The sequence below is a fragment of the Panicum virgatum genome, chromosome 9N (genome assembly GCF_016808335.1).
Source record: "Panicum virgatum strain AP13 chromosome 9N, P.virgatum_v5, whole genome shotgun sequence".
In the NCBI taxonomy this organism is placed as follows: domain Eukaryota; kingdom Viridiplantae; phylum Streptophyta; class Magnoliopsida; order Poales; family Poaceae; genus Panicum; species Panicum virgatum.
Window position 1 is genome coordinate 39,957,968 of NC_053153.1, and position 19,791 is coordinate 39,977,758.

Here is a 19,791-nt window from a genome sequence, read left to right on the forward strand (position 1 = left end):
CGGACCCCCCATAGGGGTCCGGGATCTCCCGCGTCCATCCGGACCTCCTACGCGCGTAGAACCAATATACCGCCGGGGGGGTCCAGAGGCGCCACGTGTCCCGCAGACGCGGGCGCGGTTCTTCTGCTGGAAGACTCGCCCACCCACCGCATTCAATGCAGGTGGTTGAGGCGTGCTCTGCCACCGCGGCACGTGGGGCAGCTTTTGCTAGGTCTCACTGTAGACCGCGTGTTACTGAGGTACACTGTGCAGCCGCCTGCGCTGCATCCGCGCAGAGCCCGTCTGCCGCATTAATTGGATGCAACGGCACGACACTTTTCCATCATGCCGCCTACGCCGCAAGCTACACGGCCCATTCAATTACGCTGCAGGCGACGCCGCAAGCTACGCCTGGCGCCGTTTCGACAAGACAGCGCATGGTATGCTGGATGGAGGATTCCCAGGAGCAGGCAAGAAAAATCCAGAAATGCGATCTCCTTCTCCTGCAACGCCATAATGTATGAACAGTACATTATTTTATACCACATCGATTGGGCCCACTTGTCGGGGACCCAACGGCCATATACGCTCCTCCCTTGAGATATAAAAGGGAGGCGCTCGCCGCACACGAGGGAGACTCAAGCTCTCCGACCCCCAGACTCCCTCGAGACAAAGGGAACATATGCAATACATCACACAGTGGACGTAGGGTATTACGCTCCGGTGGCCCGAACCACTCTAAACCAGCTGTGTTCATCGTGTTCTTCCAGCAAGATAGAACTAGTCCTAGCTAACCCCCGAGTACTCACCCTCTGGGCTTAGGCGGGTGCATTACGCCACCCGGCTGTGGGTTTCCACTCCACGACACTGACTTTCCTTTCTTTTTTTATAGCATGTATGCATTCATAAGCTAGAAGAACATTATCCGTTATTAGGCGACCCGGAACGAAAGCACTTTGATACTCACTAATTATATCCGGGAGGATGACTCTTAATCTATTAGCCAGAACTTTTGAGATCAGCTTATACACTACATTGCAAAGGCTGATCGGTCGAAATTGTGATACCTTTTCTGGGGTATCCACCTTCGGAATAAGGACAATATTTCTCCTGTTCCAGCCTTTTGGAATCACACATGTATTTATAGCCTGCAGTATCTCTTTTACAAGGTCAATACCCAGCATGCTCCAGAATCTTTTATAAAAAACAGCATGTAAACCATCTGGTCCTGGCGCTTTATGGTCGCCAATACTGAATAAAGCTTTCTTTACTTTCTCAGGCGAGAACGGACTCATAAGGTGCTGGTTCATACTACGAGAGACCTTCCTCTGCACATCTGCAAAAACTGATTCATCCACATCAAGTACTTCTGCAGTAAACAAGTTTTCAAAATAACCTTTAACCACAGACTTCATGGTATTTAAATTATCGTGTTGCACTCCCTGATCATCCATTAATGACTTGATAGTATTTTTTCTCTTGCGGCTTGTAGAAAAATTTTGGAAGAAATTAGTGTTGCAGTCTCCATGTTTGAGCTAGTTCAGCCGTGCACGTTGAATCCAAACTAATTCCTCCTGCCCCAACAACAGCTCAATTCGTAGTAAAAGTTCCTTCTGTGCCACCAAATTATCATTCGTCAAAGGACCCTCCTACACTTTTCCAGGTACCGTTTCAGCTTCTTTAGCTTGTTAACTGGACCTTTAAGTACTTCTCGGTCCCAAACATGCAGCTCTTCATGTACCGCTCTTGCTTTATTCATGAAAGGGTCTCCTTCACCCATAGCACAAGCTCATGCCCATGTTGAGTTTATAATTTCTTGGACAGTCTCCTCCTTTAGCCATCTCACCTCAAACCTTCTCGGCCTTAGCACAACATCACTATTCAGAGCAGCAGATGCTTCAGTATCTACAATCAGAGGTCTGTGATCTGACTTCCTCATCTCACCGTTCACCAAGCCAGCCCCCGGAAACATCATGTTCCACCAAGCGTTGTCACACTGCGGTCCAAACATTCCCTCACCTTCCCCCTTTGCCAAGTGAACATGTCCCATGAGAAGCCCATATCAGATAACTCACAATCAGTTAAGGCATCATGGAAAGCTTGCATAAACCGTTGGGGCCGCACACGGCCCCCCTCTTTTCTCATGGTGGAATAAGATTTCGTTAAAATCCCCCAAAGCTAACCACGGTTTCTTCATCATGCCTTTTCAGCTCTCGCATTGTCATCCAGGTCTTATCCTTTTGTTCCCAAATTGGTTCGCCATAGACACCCGTCAACCGCCATTCATTTTCATCTTGTATCAAGACATCAATATAATTTTCTGTGACGCCTTGTTCAATGATCCGAACCTCCTTCTTCCACATCATCAACAAACCTCCGCTGCGACCATCGCTCTCAAAGATGATGAGATGGTCACAACCCAGCTTCCTTCTCAACTTCTCTGCCTTTGCTTTTTGCAGATGTGTTTCAGACAGGAAAAACACATCCGGATTTCGCACCTCTGGACCTCCAGGAGTGCACAAACTGCCCGGGCACTATTCAGCCCGTGGCAGTTCCACGCCAAGATTTTCATTGCGTCCGGTCACCCTCCATCTCAGAGCATGCCGATCCTTGGGGTTTTGTTACATTGCCACCACTTGCCTCACTGGTTCTAGGTCTTTTTTTTTTGTCCTGCTCCTTCAAAAGACTCACAGGAGTTTGGCCAAGCCCATGTTCCAAGAGCTTGATTTTGCATGCCACCGTGCTCTGATTTGAAGGATCGTGAACATCCTCATCCTCCTCATAAATGTCCATATCAACAGATTTGTCTTCCTTCCTAGTAGCTCGGCCTCTACCACGGTCCCATCCGCGCCACTGCATACCCCCTCTAGATCTGCCCTCTCTCCCTTCACTCCTATTCTCAGAATTTTGAGCAAAATTAACTAGCAACCACTCACCCCAATGGCAATCTTCCTTCTTATGCAGCCCTTCCCCACAGTCCGTCACGTCATGGCCAACAATTCCACAGAAGTGGCAAAAAATAGGGAGCTTTTCATATTGCACTAGGAATTTCCTCTTCTCCTTCAAAGTTATTGGCACTACACGAACTAGAGGTTTTCGAATGTCTAAGAACACCCTTGCACGCAAATATGTGGATAGGTTCATTTTCCCATCCGTCACTTGCACCACAATGGGAGGTCCCCCAACTTTTTGTGCTACCTTCTCTGCCAAGTCTTTCCTCTTCATTAGGCCATCAGGGACCCCTTGGATTCTAACCCAGACGGGAATTTTGTCAAGTTTGTAATCTTTCACACTGGAAAACCCGTCATATTCTGCATGCACGACCGGCGCTCCTCTGAACAGCCATGGTCCTCCCTCCATCATTCGATTCCAATCTCCCAGGCAATGGAACTGTACTAAGAATAGGTTTGGCTCCAACACCTTGAAAGTGACATCCTTCGCCACCGCCCATGCAAATCTCAACACACTGAAGAGTGCTGCATGGCTAAAAGGTTTGGTGGTATGAACCCTAAACAAGGCCAACCATCTTACTTCCTTTATCAGTTCATCCAATTCCTCAGAAAGATCGAGATCTTCCTCCTCCTCGCCCACCAGATTCAAGCTTTCCAAACGATCTTCTATGAATGGCTGTACATCACTTGCCACACCATCTGACCCTTCCATTGATGCCTTGGGGACGCCGCCTAGAAGCTTGATCACGTGCTCCTTCTTTCCTCGAACTCACAGACCCTCCGTCTTGATCGGAGGTAGTAGTGGACTCCGGTTGTGCGTTGCCGGAGGATAAAACGAAACCCTAACAGATGTTAGGGGAAGGCAGACCCGATCCCACAGCTTTGTGTGTAGGACGAAGACGAATCCCGAAGCTAGGGATCCTAAGCGGCGCAGCCCCTAGTGGGAAGAGAGTTGGTCGACGGCGCCGGAACGGCTGACCGTCGATATGCGGTGTCCGCCGCCGACTGGGAGTCGGTGGGCGGGGCTTGGGCACCGAGATCGGAGGGATCGTCGGCGTTGCAGGTCCAGGGTTGCCGGGGTGGCACCCTAGGACGGCTTCGGGAACATGATCGCCATGAGATCGCCTCAAACCTGGCCTCCGTCCATTGCATGAAATACTAAATGAAGCCTATTTGCAAAACCTTTTCAGGTATGGATGTAACTTTTCGCGACGAATCTAATGACAATAATTAATCGATGATTGAATACAGTGATGCTACAGTAACTATTCTCTAATCACGCGGATAAAGGCCTCATTAAATTCTTCAGAGTTACTAGCACAGGGATTCTTGAGTTGATTTTGCAAACTGACTTTGTTTTACACTTTAATTATATTAGCGGTCAAAATATTTCTATTTCTAGCACAAGAACTAACCAAATAAGCCCCAGTAGCTATGGAAACTATGTATAGTTGCATTGGGACTGCTTGAGCTCGCAAGAAGCCAACGCTACACCAGCCTTCTTGCATGAAGCCAACGCTACACCAGCCTTCTAGAAACCCCCGTGCCCGCACTCCCTGCTTGGGCACAAAACCCAGCAGCCCGAATGCCCGATCCGATGGCCTCGTCTGTTCCCGCTCCATCTGGCGGCCAAAGATGGTCCCGTGCCAAGTACGGACGGCAGAGATCAACCGCGCGTGGCGGGAACGCTTCGCGGTGTGGAGCCGATGGCGTGCAGATATTTCCAGGCCGGGTGGGTCGACGCGCGACGGGGAGCGAGGAGCAGGCGCTCCCGCCATCGCCACAGGGCGCGCGGTGCACCCGCGTCGAGTGCGTGGGGCCCCGAGGTGTGGTCCCGGCCTGTCATTGGCGCGAAGAGGCAACAGCCGCGTGAACTGATCCTGGGTCCGGATAAGACGGCCCCTGCCTGCATTGAGTATTGACGGGCGTGACGTCACAGCCTGCGGCGACGCTCACGGCGTTTGCCGGGGACGTGCGGAGGAGTTTACGGCCGTGCCCCGCCCAGCAGTGGGCCCTCCTGACACGGTTTTGTTTACTCGTACGGCGTTAGCTGCTGGTCTGCAGCGGCAGGTGTGGTGGTCAGACGCTGCACGCAAGCCTTCGTGTCCATTGTTAATTTATATTTTTTACGGAAAAGCTAAGGCACGGACGTCCGGTAGGAAAGAAAAATTGGACACTGTGATGTACAGTATATTTCAGTAGATGATTTTGATGTTGCAATTATTATTTTCGTATGTTTCATGGTGTTGTATAAAATATAGTGTTCATTGCGACTGAAATTTTTTATTCGAGAGTCAAATGATTTAATTAGTTTTTGTAATTTTTCAATATTGCACCAATAGATTTTCGATGTTGCAACGGAACATTATCTGGAAAAGTTCACCTCACCACCCAATGTGTGGTCATTGATTCTTTTTGGCGAAATATAGTCCAAACCCAAATGCTCACAGGTACTAACATTCATTCCTATAAATACACGCACACAATTCTACCCTAATGTCTTCAAGAGACTGAGTTGATGGATCCTTAAGATTGACGAAGTCAACCATAAACGGCGTCATTGTGGATGGATATGTCGCCGGCCATTGAAAAAATAGCCATCGGTTAAATCTAGAATAAATCCATGAAAATATAAACACCCATGCTAACTCGAGGACTCAAGAGGAAAATGCGTGGCAATTGTCAACCTCGCGCCTCTCCCAATTACGATCAGCTTCAATGTTGGACTGGTCAACTCCCATGACCATAACTCTAGGTGAAGCCGATGTCGTCACTTCCAATCATCCATTAACGTCACCTGCCCAAATCGCTTCATGTTGTGTAGGATAATAAGGATGCCGATTAGAGAGGGTGAATAAAAAGGCTTGGTTAGCCAGGGGCGAAGCCAGTTCCAAATTGATCATGATGCACCCATTAGATTTGTATAACTTTTTATGATTACATGGTAATTCTAACCTTAGTTATGGTAAAATATTTTTTTACTCTGGTGCCAGTGCACCAGGTAGAAGCAATGTGGCTTCGCCTCCTATGGCTAGCAACCACGATTTGAATCCCTGTGTGCACGAATTTAAACCATCTTATACAGCTGGGGTTTAGAACTTTTTTTAATAAGTGGTTTCAAAATTCAGAGCACTAAGCAAATTTAATTAGTAACATATACTCCCTCCTTATAAAAATCCAGAATTGATATGTGGCTAAGCAGGCAGGGTGAGGCACTACATAACCAGGTTCCCTGGTAGCGTGTGAAGCGTGTTACTCCTCTGTCGTTTCGTTCGTCCACCACCAAGCGCGTCTATTTGATTTAAGTGGTTTAAAAAATCAGAGCACTAAGCAAATTTAGCGTCTGAAGATTGTTACTTCTCCGTTGTTTCACTTGTCCAACACCCAGCGCCCACCTTGTCTATTTGATTTGACGCCTGTTCACCTTCCCTCGTAACGGATGCATCTGTAGCGCTACGCTTTGGCCGGGGAAACAAAGCGATAATGGAGTAAAGCTTTGCGTGGCCGATGGTGGAGTTTATGAGTTTGTTGGTCTCTATGCCAGACACTTAAGCACAGATCAGAACTAGATGGAGGGAGTATAAGAAAGGGATTAGATCAAACTCTAAAAGCATTTTCAAGAGTGCCTAAAACATCCTCCCCGTAATCTGATTTTGGACGTGTTCAATAAAACCAGGCTCCAACAAGTCCCAAAACCAGCTGCCAAAATTTCAGCATGCTCAAAACATCTTGCATTTGTAGCCAGATTTGTGCGTGCCCCCTGCGCTCCCAATCGTAGACGCCGAGGTTGATGGGCCGTTGGTCCCACGCGCCGTGGCTGGGGCTTGCCAGGACTCAGAGCAAGTTTTATGGTTGCGGGGGCAGCGGGCAGAAAAAGAGCTCGCGTGGCTAATATTTAATGCAGCACTGGCAGCGGGGGGCGAGCGATGCGGCAGCAGCAGCCAATAAGCGGCGAGCCGGGCAGCAACGCAGCGAATAGGGGTCACCCGCGCGCGCATCCATCTACTTGCTGCTGGCGTCTTGTCAGACCCCGCTTTTCTCTCTCTCCGGCTTTCTCTCTCCCACACATCGGACGCCGCCCGCTTCCCGCCGGCCATAATACTTGCTCTCAGGAGTCGCCAAAATGAGGCTCGAGCTTCGAGGAACCACGACGCCGTCGAGGAGCTGCGCGAATGGCTGCTTGCCTTGGACTACATGGAGCTCATCGGGGAGGCTGGGAGTTGATGCCGCTTGACTCAAGGTGTCTCTCGTGGGCGAGTGACCTGAGGCTGTCTGCACTCGTCACTCTCTAAATTCATCCTCTATAAGGAATATTCTTGCCTGGTCATCGATATTCTCTTCTCTATCTAAATTTCTTCCGCACTCGTCATCCTCTATATCACGTCCTCTGTATCCTAGTCATCTATATTTTATACTAAAATTAATTTTACCCGTCCCTTTTATAGTCACTGACAAGTGGACCCATCCTAACCTTATCTCCCACGCCCCTCTCCCCACATCCCTCTCTCCTCCCCTGTTTCTCCCCTGCAGGCAAGCGTGCCACCGCCCACGACCGAGCTCGCCGTTGCCGCCGCCCACGGCCGCTTGCCACGACGGCCCGCTCCGCTGCGTTGCGCCCGCCCGCCCAACTCCGCCCACCGCCTGCCGCTGCGCACGCATGCGCCGTGCGGGGCTCAGCACCCTCCTCTGCGCCTCCGCTCAACGCCGCGCGCCGTCCACCTGGCCCGGCCGCACACGGCTCTGCTCCACGGCTGTGCCTCGCGGAGCATCGGGCGGGCCACCGCCGCCGTGCTGGTGCTGGTGCCGCCGTCGAGCGCCCCTGGCGGAGGGAGCAGGGACGGCGTGGGGAGGGAGGGCCGGCGGGGGCGGAGGATGGCGCGCCGGTGTGGGGAGGGATGGCCGGCGGCGGCGGAGGAGGCGCGCTGGCGTGGGGATGGAAGGCCGCGCGCTGGAGGCGGGGTGGCGGGCCGGGCGGCGGAAGGCCATGGTAGCGCGGCTTGGACTCGGTGGAGGCGAGGGGACCTGGGGCGGCTATGGCGGGCAGAGGTAGCGGCTCTGCTCGTGGTCGCGCGGCTCGGACTCAGCGAAGGCGAGGCGGGGACCTGCGACGGCCATGGCAGAACCTCTGCTCGTTCGGCGGGGGCGCGGACCCAGTGGAGACGAGGCGAGGCAGCATCGGGAGGCGAGCCTGTGCCACGTCGGTGGATAGCGAACGCTGAAAGGCCCTCGTTTGGTTTTGGTAATTGAGTGACAACTTATGTGGACTAATAAGTGTTTATGTTGAGATACACAGGAGATTAGTCCACACAAAGACACTAGTATGAGCAATATGTGCCATGGAGGAGAAATGACTAAAGGTTGATGCTATGCTCATATAGTGTGATCGAGCAGCTCATTGCATATGAGACATGACATGGAGTTATGTGACCAAAGTAGAGAAGATCAAGACAAGGCTTGGCTTGATGGACCGGTTGCAATGGAGAAGGGCAAGTCAAGGCTTTGAAGCGAGGGACCGCGAGGCGGTGAAGCTTGGGCAAGATTTGGCGCCGATGGACCGAGGCAACGGTGAAGAGCAAGCAAGATCAAGATCGATAGACCAAAGAGGTCATGTGATAATATGGAGTGGATCATATCATTCAAGAAAGATTAAGCAAAGTGTTGACTCATGATGATGATCAAAAGGCTTGATGGAGTTTGGTGCTTGTGTGGCATCAATATTTGGGAAGATGAAATGGAATGCGCAAGGCAAAGGTATGACTTGTAGGGCATTTCATTTCACCAGTCAAAGGTTGTGTAGAGAAGTGCATGACCGGATTTAGGATAGATGGCCGTACTATCAAGAGGGGCAAACTTATTTGCATATCGGTCATCTAGTGCCACTTGAGCGATCTAACATTGCGATGTTGCTAGGATCGAGTGGCGTGGTGAGATCAAGTGAAAATCCTTTGAAAATGATTGTGAAATGCTAACACACATACACATGGTGTTGTTCACGTGGTGTTGTTGGCACATTTGCAAAGGAGAAAGAGTTGGAGTTGATGTTTATCAACTTGGGGAAGTAAGAAAGGCTTTTCGGTATTCTTCGGAGATTAGGTTGGCTCTTGGAGTGAAATACTGCTTTGATCCATTGTGTTTTGGATCTAATATTCAGTTGGGTTGTGTAGCCTTCTAAATAAGCTTTCCATAGAGTCAAAGATCACCAAATTTGGACATTGGAGCTAAGAGTTATGGCCGTTTTACCGAGGTACATTTCTGCTGGAAATAGACCTGCGGATGTCCGATCCTTAGGGGCGGACGGTCCGCCGTTATCTCGGATGAGCTCGAATAGAACCGTTTTTGGCTCTGTTGGTGGTCCAAAATGAACTGCGGACCGTCCGGTTCATGGGGGCGGACGGTCCGCCTTTAAAAGCTGAAACGGGTCCATGGCTCTTACTAGCTTGGCACTCCATTTGTTTTGTGTACGCTCCTTTTAGAGGTTCCTTAGAGTCATAGTTAGAGGGGAGAAGTCTTGGCTAAGCGAATAGTTTCAATTCCGCATAAGTTTCGGTTAGCCGGCGCAATTAGTTTTAGAAAGGACTATTCACCCCCCTCTAGTCCGCCATCTCGACCCTACAAGTGGTATCAGAGCCGATGCCTCTCATTTGTGGTCCTTACCGACCCGAGAGGATGGCGACTTATGGGCTAGATATTGAGTGTCCACATATTTTTGATGGCACACAATTTGCACGGTGGAAAAATTGGATGATATGCAATTTTAAATTTATTTGCCCTCAAATGTGGTGGATGGTGGATGTAGGTTTTTTTCATGTGTTAGATGAAGGAAATCTAACTCCAACACAAGAGAAATGCCTAGATCTAGACATCCAAGCTACTAATATCTTGTTTAGATCTTTGCATAATTGCATTCTTGGTGAGATCATGGACAAGGAAACCGCCCATGAGATTTGGAGTTATCTAAATGAGAAATATGGGGCGCCCTCCGATGATCATGATGATTATAAGACCAAGGAGGAAGTGCATGAGTATGATGAGCACATCCATGACATGGTGGTTGTGGAAGATTGCTCCACCTCATGGTCAAGTGATAATGATGATAATCAATCTACAACAAGTTCACTTGACATGATTGATGATGATGATTCAAGTGTTGCAAATTATGATTCTACTCCAAGCACACTAGATGATCAAGTTGGCTCATGCACGGATGATATTGCTATGTCAAGCTCATCTCCATCGCCACATTGCTTCATGTCACAAGGTGACACAAAGGTATCAAATTGTAATGTGATTGATCTTAATTCATATGATGAGCTCTTGAGTAGATATGCTAGCTTGACCAAATTATTTGAGGAAGTGTTAACCAAAACAATCAAATTTGAAAAAGAAAACTCTTTTCTCAAAGACACATGTGAACAACAAAAGCATCTACTTTATGTCATAAGTTGTTCACATGAGGAGCTAAAATTGACTCATGAGGAGCTTAGTGTTGCTCATGAGAATTTGGTACTAGACCATACTTTACTCACTAGTAAGCTTTCTAGTAAAGTAATTAAAACTAGTGAGAGCTCATCACATGGGTCAAAAGATCAATTGCAAAATGTTGCTAACCCTTGTGATGTAGGCAAGAAACATGTATCCACCTCATGTGATGATTTATTGTCTATGTCATGTACTTCACATATAGATGTTTGTTCTTCTTCTACTATGTAATATGAGACTAACCTTGTAGAAGAAAACAAAGAGCTCCAAAGTCAAGTGAAGTATTTGAGCAACAAGATAGAGAGATGAACAAAATCAAAAGTCACACTTGAAAGCATAATAAAAAACCAAAGAAGCTTCGGTGACATGAGTGGTATTGGTTCCAACAAGAGTAAAGTCAAAGGTAAGAAATGGGGCAAGAATAAATATAATAGGAAGATGAAGAAGCAAGAAAAAATAAAGCTATTTCATTTCATGTGCTTTCAATGCCATGAGATGGGACACTTTGCAAATGGTTGCCCCAACAAAGAAAAGCTCAAGTTGAAGAAGGAAGAAGAGAAGCTTAAACATGTCAAATGCTTCAAGTGCCGCACTTGGGGTCACCTCACCTCAATGTGCCCAACCAAGCAATTGGTGAAGCAACAAGAACCTCAACCAAAGCCACAAGTTGAGCAAGAGAAGGTACCCCAACCTCAAGTCAAGATCAACCATGATGATCAAGTTGATGACTTGAAGATGATGAAAAAGAGAACAAGAAGGGGTGACAAGGCAAGAGCAAGGCATCCAACTCACATTCAAGATGCCAAGATGTTGAGCAAGAACAAGATCCAAGAGAAGAATCCACATACTCACACCAAGTGCCATAGTTTTGTAATATTGGGTCACCTAGCTTCGGGTTGCCCAAACAAGCTTGAGAAGAAGGCTCAAGCAAACAATGAGAAGCAAAGCAATGAGAAGCATCAAATGAGCAAGGAAGAAAATGCTCAACAAAAGAGAAGATGCTACTTATGCCGGGAAAGAGGACACATGGCTTATTCATGTCCCTTAGGTAACAAATCTAAGCCTATTTCAATTGATGCAAATATTATGCTTAGAAAGGATGGTAATGGTACCTCATTTGTTACTATTGCAAAACATCCCGCTATTCATACTAAGACATTGCCAAAGTATGTTGCTCCTAACTTGAGAGGACCCAACCTAGTTTGGGTACCATCAAAACGTGGATGAATGTGTGTAGGTACCAAAGACATTGGAGGCTTGATTCAAATTAAATTCATATTTTTATCTTATGATTGGATCAAGGAATTGAAGTTTTCTTTGCATATATATACAACCCAATGCCAAGTCAAAACAATGAAGTCCAAGTGCTACAAAATACAAGTATCTTATTCTAGTTGTGAGAAATTCATTAGAAATATTTGATGGCTTGCAAACTTATTTATGTTAAACTTTGCTTTTGGATGAAAAAACATTTTGCAAATTGAGAAATGAGCCAAGTGTCATTGACTTCACAAATGTGGCTTGAAATCTAGTGCATGTACTATTTGGTTTTCTTATGCATCTTTTGGTTTGTATTTCTAGCATTTTTGGTGCATTTTTGAGCTACTTTTGATTTTACAATGATCTTGCGTGTTTTATCAAAATTTCTTGATACAACATGTTTTTATTGCTTAATGGATGGTATTCATGCTGATTTTGCAATTTTTGGAAGTACTTATGAGCAATGATCCCAAATTCAAATTCAACTCGAGGACTTTCACTGGAATTCTGGGCTGTCTGGAAAGTGTAATGCGGACAGTCCGCGGGTAAGAGGCGGATAGTCCGCAAATGTGAAGGATTTTAGTCAGAGGCTCTGCAGAAACAGTGTTGGCAGCTGAAGTGTAAGGAGGACGGTCCGCTCCATATCTGCGGACGGTCCGCATGGGTTCAAACGGTCCGCCTAGGTCACGCGGACGGTCCGCGACTGGCGTCGGTCAATCCGATAAGCATTGGTTACTCCGATGTGCAGTAAGTGGAACAAAATGTGCCAACAGGGCACTTGCGGATTTCGAGCAGGCCCAGGAAGGCGAAGGCTTTTATGCATGTGTTCCAAGAAAGTGGTTATCTAAAGGACATCAAAGAGATGCTTAGTTGAAGATATGAAATGGGTTGATCAAGAAAAGCAAGCAACACCCAAAGTAGAGAGATTCATGAAAATTCAAGTGATATTCAAATGGTATTCTCTCATGCAAGCGAAAATCAAAGAGATGAAGCAAACCAACCACAACAAGATAGTGCATTTGATGATAAGTGGTATTCATTTCATATGGGTGAAGAATGGTTTTCATATTGGTATTCATTGTCTTCACCAAGCTATTATAATTAGATTTCATGATGCTAGTTGGAGAGCTAAATTGGAATCTAATGACTATCCTCTACTCCAACATAGCAAGGTGAAATTGCTTGACATATGCATTCATATTATGCTAAGGACATAATTAATGCATATAGTCATATATAGTGATCATTCATGAAAAATAAAATAATTTTAAATGTTTTATGATGCCACTATTGCTTCTATGCTTGATATGATCTAGTGGTAACATATGCCATGTTCATGAGCTAGTAAACCCAAGTAGTTGATCTAGAAAATGAGCTTTCAAGTGTTTAACTCAACATTGTCAAGATAACCCTTAGAATGAGGTGTGAAGAAGCTTTTCATTGGTTCAAACCGAGTTGAATTTTTTGGGCAAGTAGTCTAGATCAAGTCAAAGAGAAAGAAGCTCATGGAAACAATCTAGTTCAAGAATTGATTATCAATGTCAAATTCAACAAAGCAGTCTATCATGATTTTACAAGTGATACTAGATTCAACAAAAAGTATATCATTGTATCTCTACAGGTGATATATATGGTCATACAAGTGGTATTCATTCAAGTAGATTTAGTGCAACAATGGTGGTTCCACAAGTGATCCTCAACTTTAAGTTTTCAATTCAAATCAAGAAAGCTACCCTCATCAAGAAGAGCTCAAGATTCAAGTAGATTGACAAACACTTTGACATAGGGGGAGGAGCCCCACTACAAAATATCAAGATCAAGAGTCCTAAAAATGTCCTACATGTGGCATTTCAAGGTGGTCTTCATGCTTCCACATGTTGTTGTTACAAGTGGTATCAATTCCAATCAACTTGAAAGTGTCCATCAAAAATGAAGATTCAAGACTCAACCATATACCCAAGTCCAACTCTTTGTATCAAACCACAAGCGCTTCATATGATTGCCTACAAGGGGTATTCAAGTGGTAACTCTACAGGTACAAGAGGTACAACTTCAAGTGGTAGCCATTGATCTTCACATGGCAAATTTCATGTGGTCTCGGCCCTTTTTATGGTCATTGATGACAAAGGGGGAGAGAAATGAACAAAGATATGAATTATCCTTGGATGACAAAGGGGGAGATGAGATGAGAGTGCGATCATGGACATGGATCAAGAGGAGCAATATTAAGGAGGATCAATATTCTTGGACAAGAGGAGCACACAAGTAGGGGAAGTAAGCTCATGAAACTTAGTTGTTTGCATTTGATATATGCATATTCATGTGCTTGCTTGCATTTGCATAAGTTTTAAAATTTATATATGCATTGCTTGTGTGTGATGTATGCTAGTCATAGAACTTGACTGATGATTTGATAACTAGCAAGCATAGATTGTAGCTAGACATTTTTTTACAAGTGAATCAAGAGCCTTGCTAATATTGTTGATCTCATGAGGTATCTTGAGTTTTTGATGAATGTCTAGTTACTCATTGATGCTAAGGAATGAACTTCAAGGATGCAACTCAAATTGGTATCACGCTTCAAAGGTTTATCCTATATACCTTAGCATCACTTAGTAGTGATAACAATCCCACAAATTTCATATTTATGCATGTGTGTGAGTTTAAAACCAAATCTTTTGAGCACACATGTAGGGGGAGTTATCACTACCAAGTCAGTTTTTTATGGTGCTTATCCAATCTTTTACAAGTGGTCTTAATGGTGGATAAGAAACATAAAATCCAAACCAAGTTAGCTATTTACACGTGTGTGAAGTGCTAGCTTGGAATATGCTTAATTTCCATATCTTTGTAGAATTGTCATCAATTACCAAAAAGGAGAGATTGAAAGGCCCTTGTTTGGTTTTGGTAATTGAGTGACAACTTAGGTGGACTAATAAGTGTTTATGTTGAGATACACAGGAGATTAGTCCACACAAAGACACTAGTATGAGCAACATATGCCATGGAGGAGAAATGGCTAAGGGTTGATGCTATGCTCATATAGTGTGATCGAGGAGCTCATTGCATATGAGACATGACATGGAGTTATGTGACCAAAGTGGAGAAGATCAAGACAAGGCTTGGCTTGATGGACCGGTTGCAATGGAGAAGGACAAGTCAAGGCTTTGAAGCGAGGGACCGTGAGGCGGTGAAGCTTGGGCAAGATTTGGTGCCGATGGACCGAGGCAACGGTGAAGAGCGAACAAGGTCAAGATCGATAGACCAAAGAGGTCATGTGATAATATGGAGTGGATCATATCATTCAAGAAAGATCAAGCCAAGTGTTGACTCATGATGATGATTAAAAGGCTTGATGGAGTTTGGTGCTTGTGTGGCATCAATATTTGGGAAGATGAAATGGAATGCGCAAGGCAAAGGTATGACTTGTAGGGCATTTCATTTCACCGGTCAAAGGTTGTGTAGAGAAGTGCATGACCGGATTTAGGATAGATGGCCGTACTATCAAGAGGGGCAAACTTGTTTGCATATTGGTCATCTAGTGCCACTTGAGCGATCTAACAATGCGATGTTGCTAGAATCGAGTGGCGTGGTGAGATCAAGTGAAAATCCTTTGAAAATGATTGTGAAATGCTAACACACATGCACATGGTGTTGTTCACGTGGTGTTGTTGGCACATTTGCGAAGGAGAAAGAGTTGGAATTGATGTTTATCAACTTGGGGAAGCAAGAAAGGCTTTTCGGTATTCTTCGGAGATTAGGTTGGCTCTTGGAGTGAAATACTGCTTTGATCCATTGTGTTTTGGATCTAATATTCAGTTGGGTTGTGTAGCCCTCTGAATAAGCTTTCCATAGAGTCCAAGATCACCAAATTTGGACATTGGAGCTAAGAGTTATGGCCGTTTTACCGAGGTATATTTCTGCTGGAAATAGACCTGCGAACGGTCCGCTCCTTGGGGGCGGACGGTCCGCCGTTATCTCGGATGAGCTCGAACAGAACCGTTTTTGGCTCTGTTGGTGGTCCAAAATGAACTGCGGACCGTCCGGTCCATGGGGGCGGACGGTCCGCCTTTAAAAGCTGAAACGGGTGTAGAAACTTGGTAGTTCTGTCTTGGGTGTCCAAATTGTACTGTGGATGGTCCGGCCCTTGGGGGCGGACGGTCCGCCTCTTACTGAAAATTCTGGGACAGAAACACTGCGATTTCTGTTGGTGCTCAATTTTTGAACGGCGGACAGTTCGCCCCTGGGGAGCGGACAGTCCGCCGGTCACTTCCAGATTTAGTCAGAGACGTTTGTAAATCGGTTGGTTCGAAGTTTTGAACCGCGGACGGTCCGCCCCAGGGGTGCGGACAGTCCGCCCGGGACTCTAACGGTCGACTCTGACACATAATCATTGCAGTTCTAGCCGTTGGTTTTGAATGGCGGACGGTCCGGTCTCTATGAGGCGGACAGTCCGCGAAAACTCTGTTTTCACGGGATTTGAGTGTAACGGCTAGTTTGGGGTCTCCCTCTATAAATAGAGGGTGTGGCCGGCCATTTGAGGGTGCTGAGCACCTTGGGGACTTGGTGTCCATGTGTGAGAGTGCTTGAGAGCCCTCTACTCACTCTAACTTGATAGTAATCATCCGATCGAATGAGAGAGCGATCCTAGTGTAACTAGTTACCTTGTGTAGCTTAATTAGTTACTCGTGCTTAGATTGTGTAGCTAAGCAAGTTGAGATCTTGGATTTGGATTGTGTATCCTTGTTCTTGAGCATCTAGTGAGCTTTGGTTTGGTTTTGTGCTTTTACTCATTAGAATTGTGTAGGAGTTCCCCCGGTTTGTGAAGTACTAGTGCTTAGCCTTGTATGACTTGGCATTAGAACTGTTAAGAGAGCTTTTATTAGCTTGGCACTCCATTTGCTTTGTGTAGTATTTTTTTGGAGGTGCCTTAGAGTCATAGTTAGAGGGGAGAAGTCTTGGCTAAGCGAATAGTTTCAATTCCGCATAAATTTCGGTTAGCCGGCACAATTACTTTTAGAAAAGACTATTCACCCCTCTAGTCCGCCATCTCGACCCTACACACGCTCGCTATCTCCGCTCGATTTGGAGGACGAGGGGCGCTCCGCGTCGATAGCGGAGATGATACAGGGCGCCGCTGCAGCTCTCCTGTGCGGTAAAAGCTCCTGAAGGAGGCTTTCCCGTATACCGTGCGGGCAGCCTGAGCCCGTTCCTCCCCTCCGCCGGGATTGGCACCCGAGTGGTAACCGGGCTGGACCAGGTGTTGAGCGTCGTTCGTACCGAGCCCATGGGGCAGCAGCAGCAGCCTCATTCTGGTGAGGAACAAGAGTGGAGAAACCTTAGCACCCTTCCAGCGACAGCCTTGGGCAACGATGGCCTTGTAGCCTTGTTGCCGGCGCCAGCGCGCCCACGACGATCTCGCCCAGCACCAAGCTCGTGAGCCGATTGTTTCATCTGGTCAGATGTTTTATTCTTTTGTTAGCCAGGTTCAGTAGGCGAGAGACAGGGAGTGAGCATGTTCGTCTTGGCCAGTAGTTGTAGCTATAGATTCAACAACTAATTGATTGGAGTAGGATTTTTTCTTCTCAAGTTTACTCCGTTTCAATGGATTGAACATCAACTAGAGGAAAATGTTGACTGGGATTCCTGGAAAAGAGGCGTCACTTAAGATTATGTGGTATATTTTAAAATTTTGGGATCAAATTTTAGGCCACAGTTGGAGAAACGGATGTTATCAGTGCCCAAATAATTTTAGGCAGGTCCCAATCTAAGATTATTGGGAGTGAATATATTAGATATTCTTGGAGATGCTTTAATTCCAGTGAGGACAAGGTTCAAAACATACGATAATAATAAACAGTTCAATCTCTATAAATGGTATATTGATCAAAGTAAATTATAAAATGAAATTGAGTAAAGAAATAACCGAGCACAAGAGATGAATTTTTCTCATGGTGTCGATGACTTGCCGGTCACCCCTAATCCACTTTGAGGTAGATTCAATGCTTCAACCGCCCTTCTATCAAGTCTCCGCTTAATCTTTGAGTTAGCTTAAATTAAAGAACCCCTTCAAACCTCAATTCCACTAGAGTTACTATTTATCACCCCGGCAAAAGTGAGCAAAAAAAAAAACCTCTCATAAGAACAATCGGAGTTCCTCCACAATCTCCTTAAAGGGCTCAATGGCTTCATCTTTTCCAATCAATTTAGAAGATGGCAACCTCCAAGAGGCAAGCTAATTTACAGAAAAGATACAAAAATCGTTAGGGCTTGTTCGGTTAGACATGGATTCATTCTGGGCCGGGAATGATAGAAATAATAAGAGATATAATAAAAGACCAGGATTCATTCCGGGTAAAAACTAATTGCAACAAAATAGGCTTATGATACCCATATTAAAATATATGTAATCAATCCATGAGTTTAGAGGTGTGAAATTAATCCCGCCCTCTTGTTGTACCTATTAGAAGTCTATTTTGTTACAACTAGTTTTTGACCAGGAATGAATCCCGATCCTTTATTATATCTCTTATTGTTTCTATCATTTTGGGTACGGAATGAATCCATGTTTAACTGAACAAGACCTAAGATCAAGTATTATATTGGGTTGTAAGAAGACTGAATGCTGAGGTGAAGAAAAGAGGAGAGAAGAGAAAGAAAAAGCGTGCTGTAAGCTTGCAGCCAGCTTCAACACAAGAACCAAGAAACTTTGTGAAAAGACAAGTGGTCCATATATTAATGATGAAGAGCTAAACCACCATACGAGTAGGCTGAGAAATAGGCTACAAAAATTCTTACAACTAGTAGAAGGCTGTATTATTAGGCTTGATCTTGTTAGATAACTGGAAATTTTTTGGTATATTTTAATTCCAAATATTATTATCAATTTCATCACATAAATGAGTGATGTTGTGAGGACAAAATATGTGCTAGTGTTCATGTTATTCTCACTAATAAACATGAACAAAATAATAAACCAGAGTTGGTTAAAATGTACCTCAAGACGGGAACAGTGCCGGAGGGTGCGCTGTTTCCATGACTGGACATTGTGTCGGTCAGGGCTAGTCGATATAGCCGAGCTTAGTCGTTGCAGTGCAGATGGCCGTCGGGAAGTAGTCAAGATGATCTTGATATTCACTTGGGGAACACAGGTACGACCACTGGGATATAGATGACGTAGACGTTCGACCACCAGAAAGTAGAGGACGTAGATGTTCCATCATGATCACCAGGAAGTAGACGAAATAGTCGTTCTGGAGGGAGTAGTCGCGTCAAGACGCTCCCCAAAAACCTGATTGCCCGCTATCCCGAGCAGGATCTTTAGCGTTGTAGAGGTTCCGGAGGTCTGCTCTCGCCAGTACTGTACGCGCAGTACTAACGATGAGAATGCAAAAAACAACTGAGGGAGAAGGGAAATGTCTCCTAAACTAGAGTACCTGAGAGTTTGAGTGTGTGAGAATGAGAGGTGGAAGGGCTGGTTTATATAGGTGTAGAGGTGCCTCAGATTCGTTAAATGTGGACGCTCTAATGGGCTTTGATGAGCGTCAGTTAGTGGTGTCATGATTCACAATTAACAGCCAACATTAATTCTCGGTCATCACTCACCTATAACTGTCAACGTTTAATGTCTCAGAATAATTGCATCGCATCGCCACGCACACGCCCACGCCCTCGGCTCGGCGAGGCGAGCAAGCGTGTGATTCACCAATCTCCTCTTACCGACTTTACAAGATGTGTACTCAATGTCCACCATTTAACTCGGTTGAGATTTTTTTTCAAATTTCCATACGAAATTAAGTATTTGATTCGGTAGTATTTATTAGTGGGCTTTTAATTCTTTCATTGCTAATTAAATGGCCAAGCCCAAAAATTCCAACAGATAAATAGAATCAAAAGAGAAGAGAGAGAAAAAACAGGCTCTAAGCTTGCACCAAGTTTCAACAAGAACTAAAAAACTTTATGAGAGAGATAAATGAACTATATATTAATAATGAAGAGTTAAATCACTATACGAGTACACTAAGAAATGAATTGCAAAAATTCTTGCAGTGAGGAGAAGGCTGTATTATTAGGTTTGATGTAAATAGAATCAAAAGTGTCAACTTTTTTAAATTTTCAAATG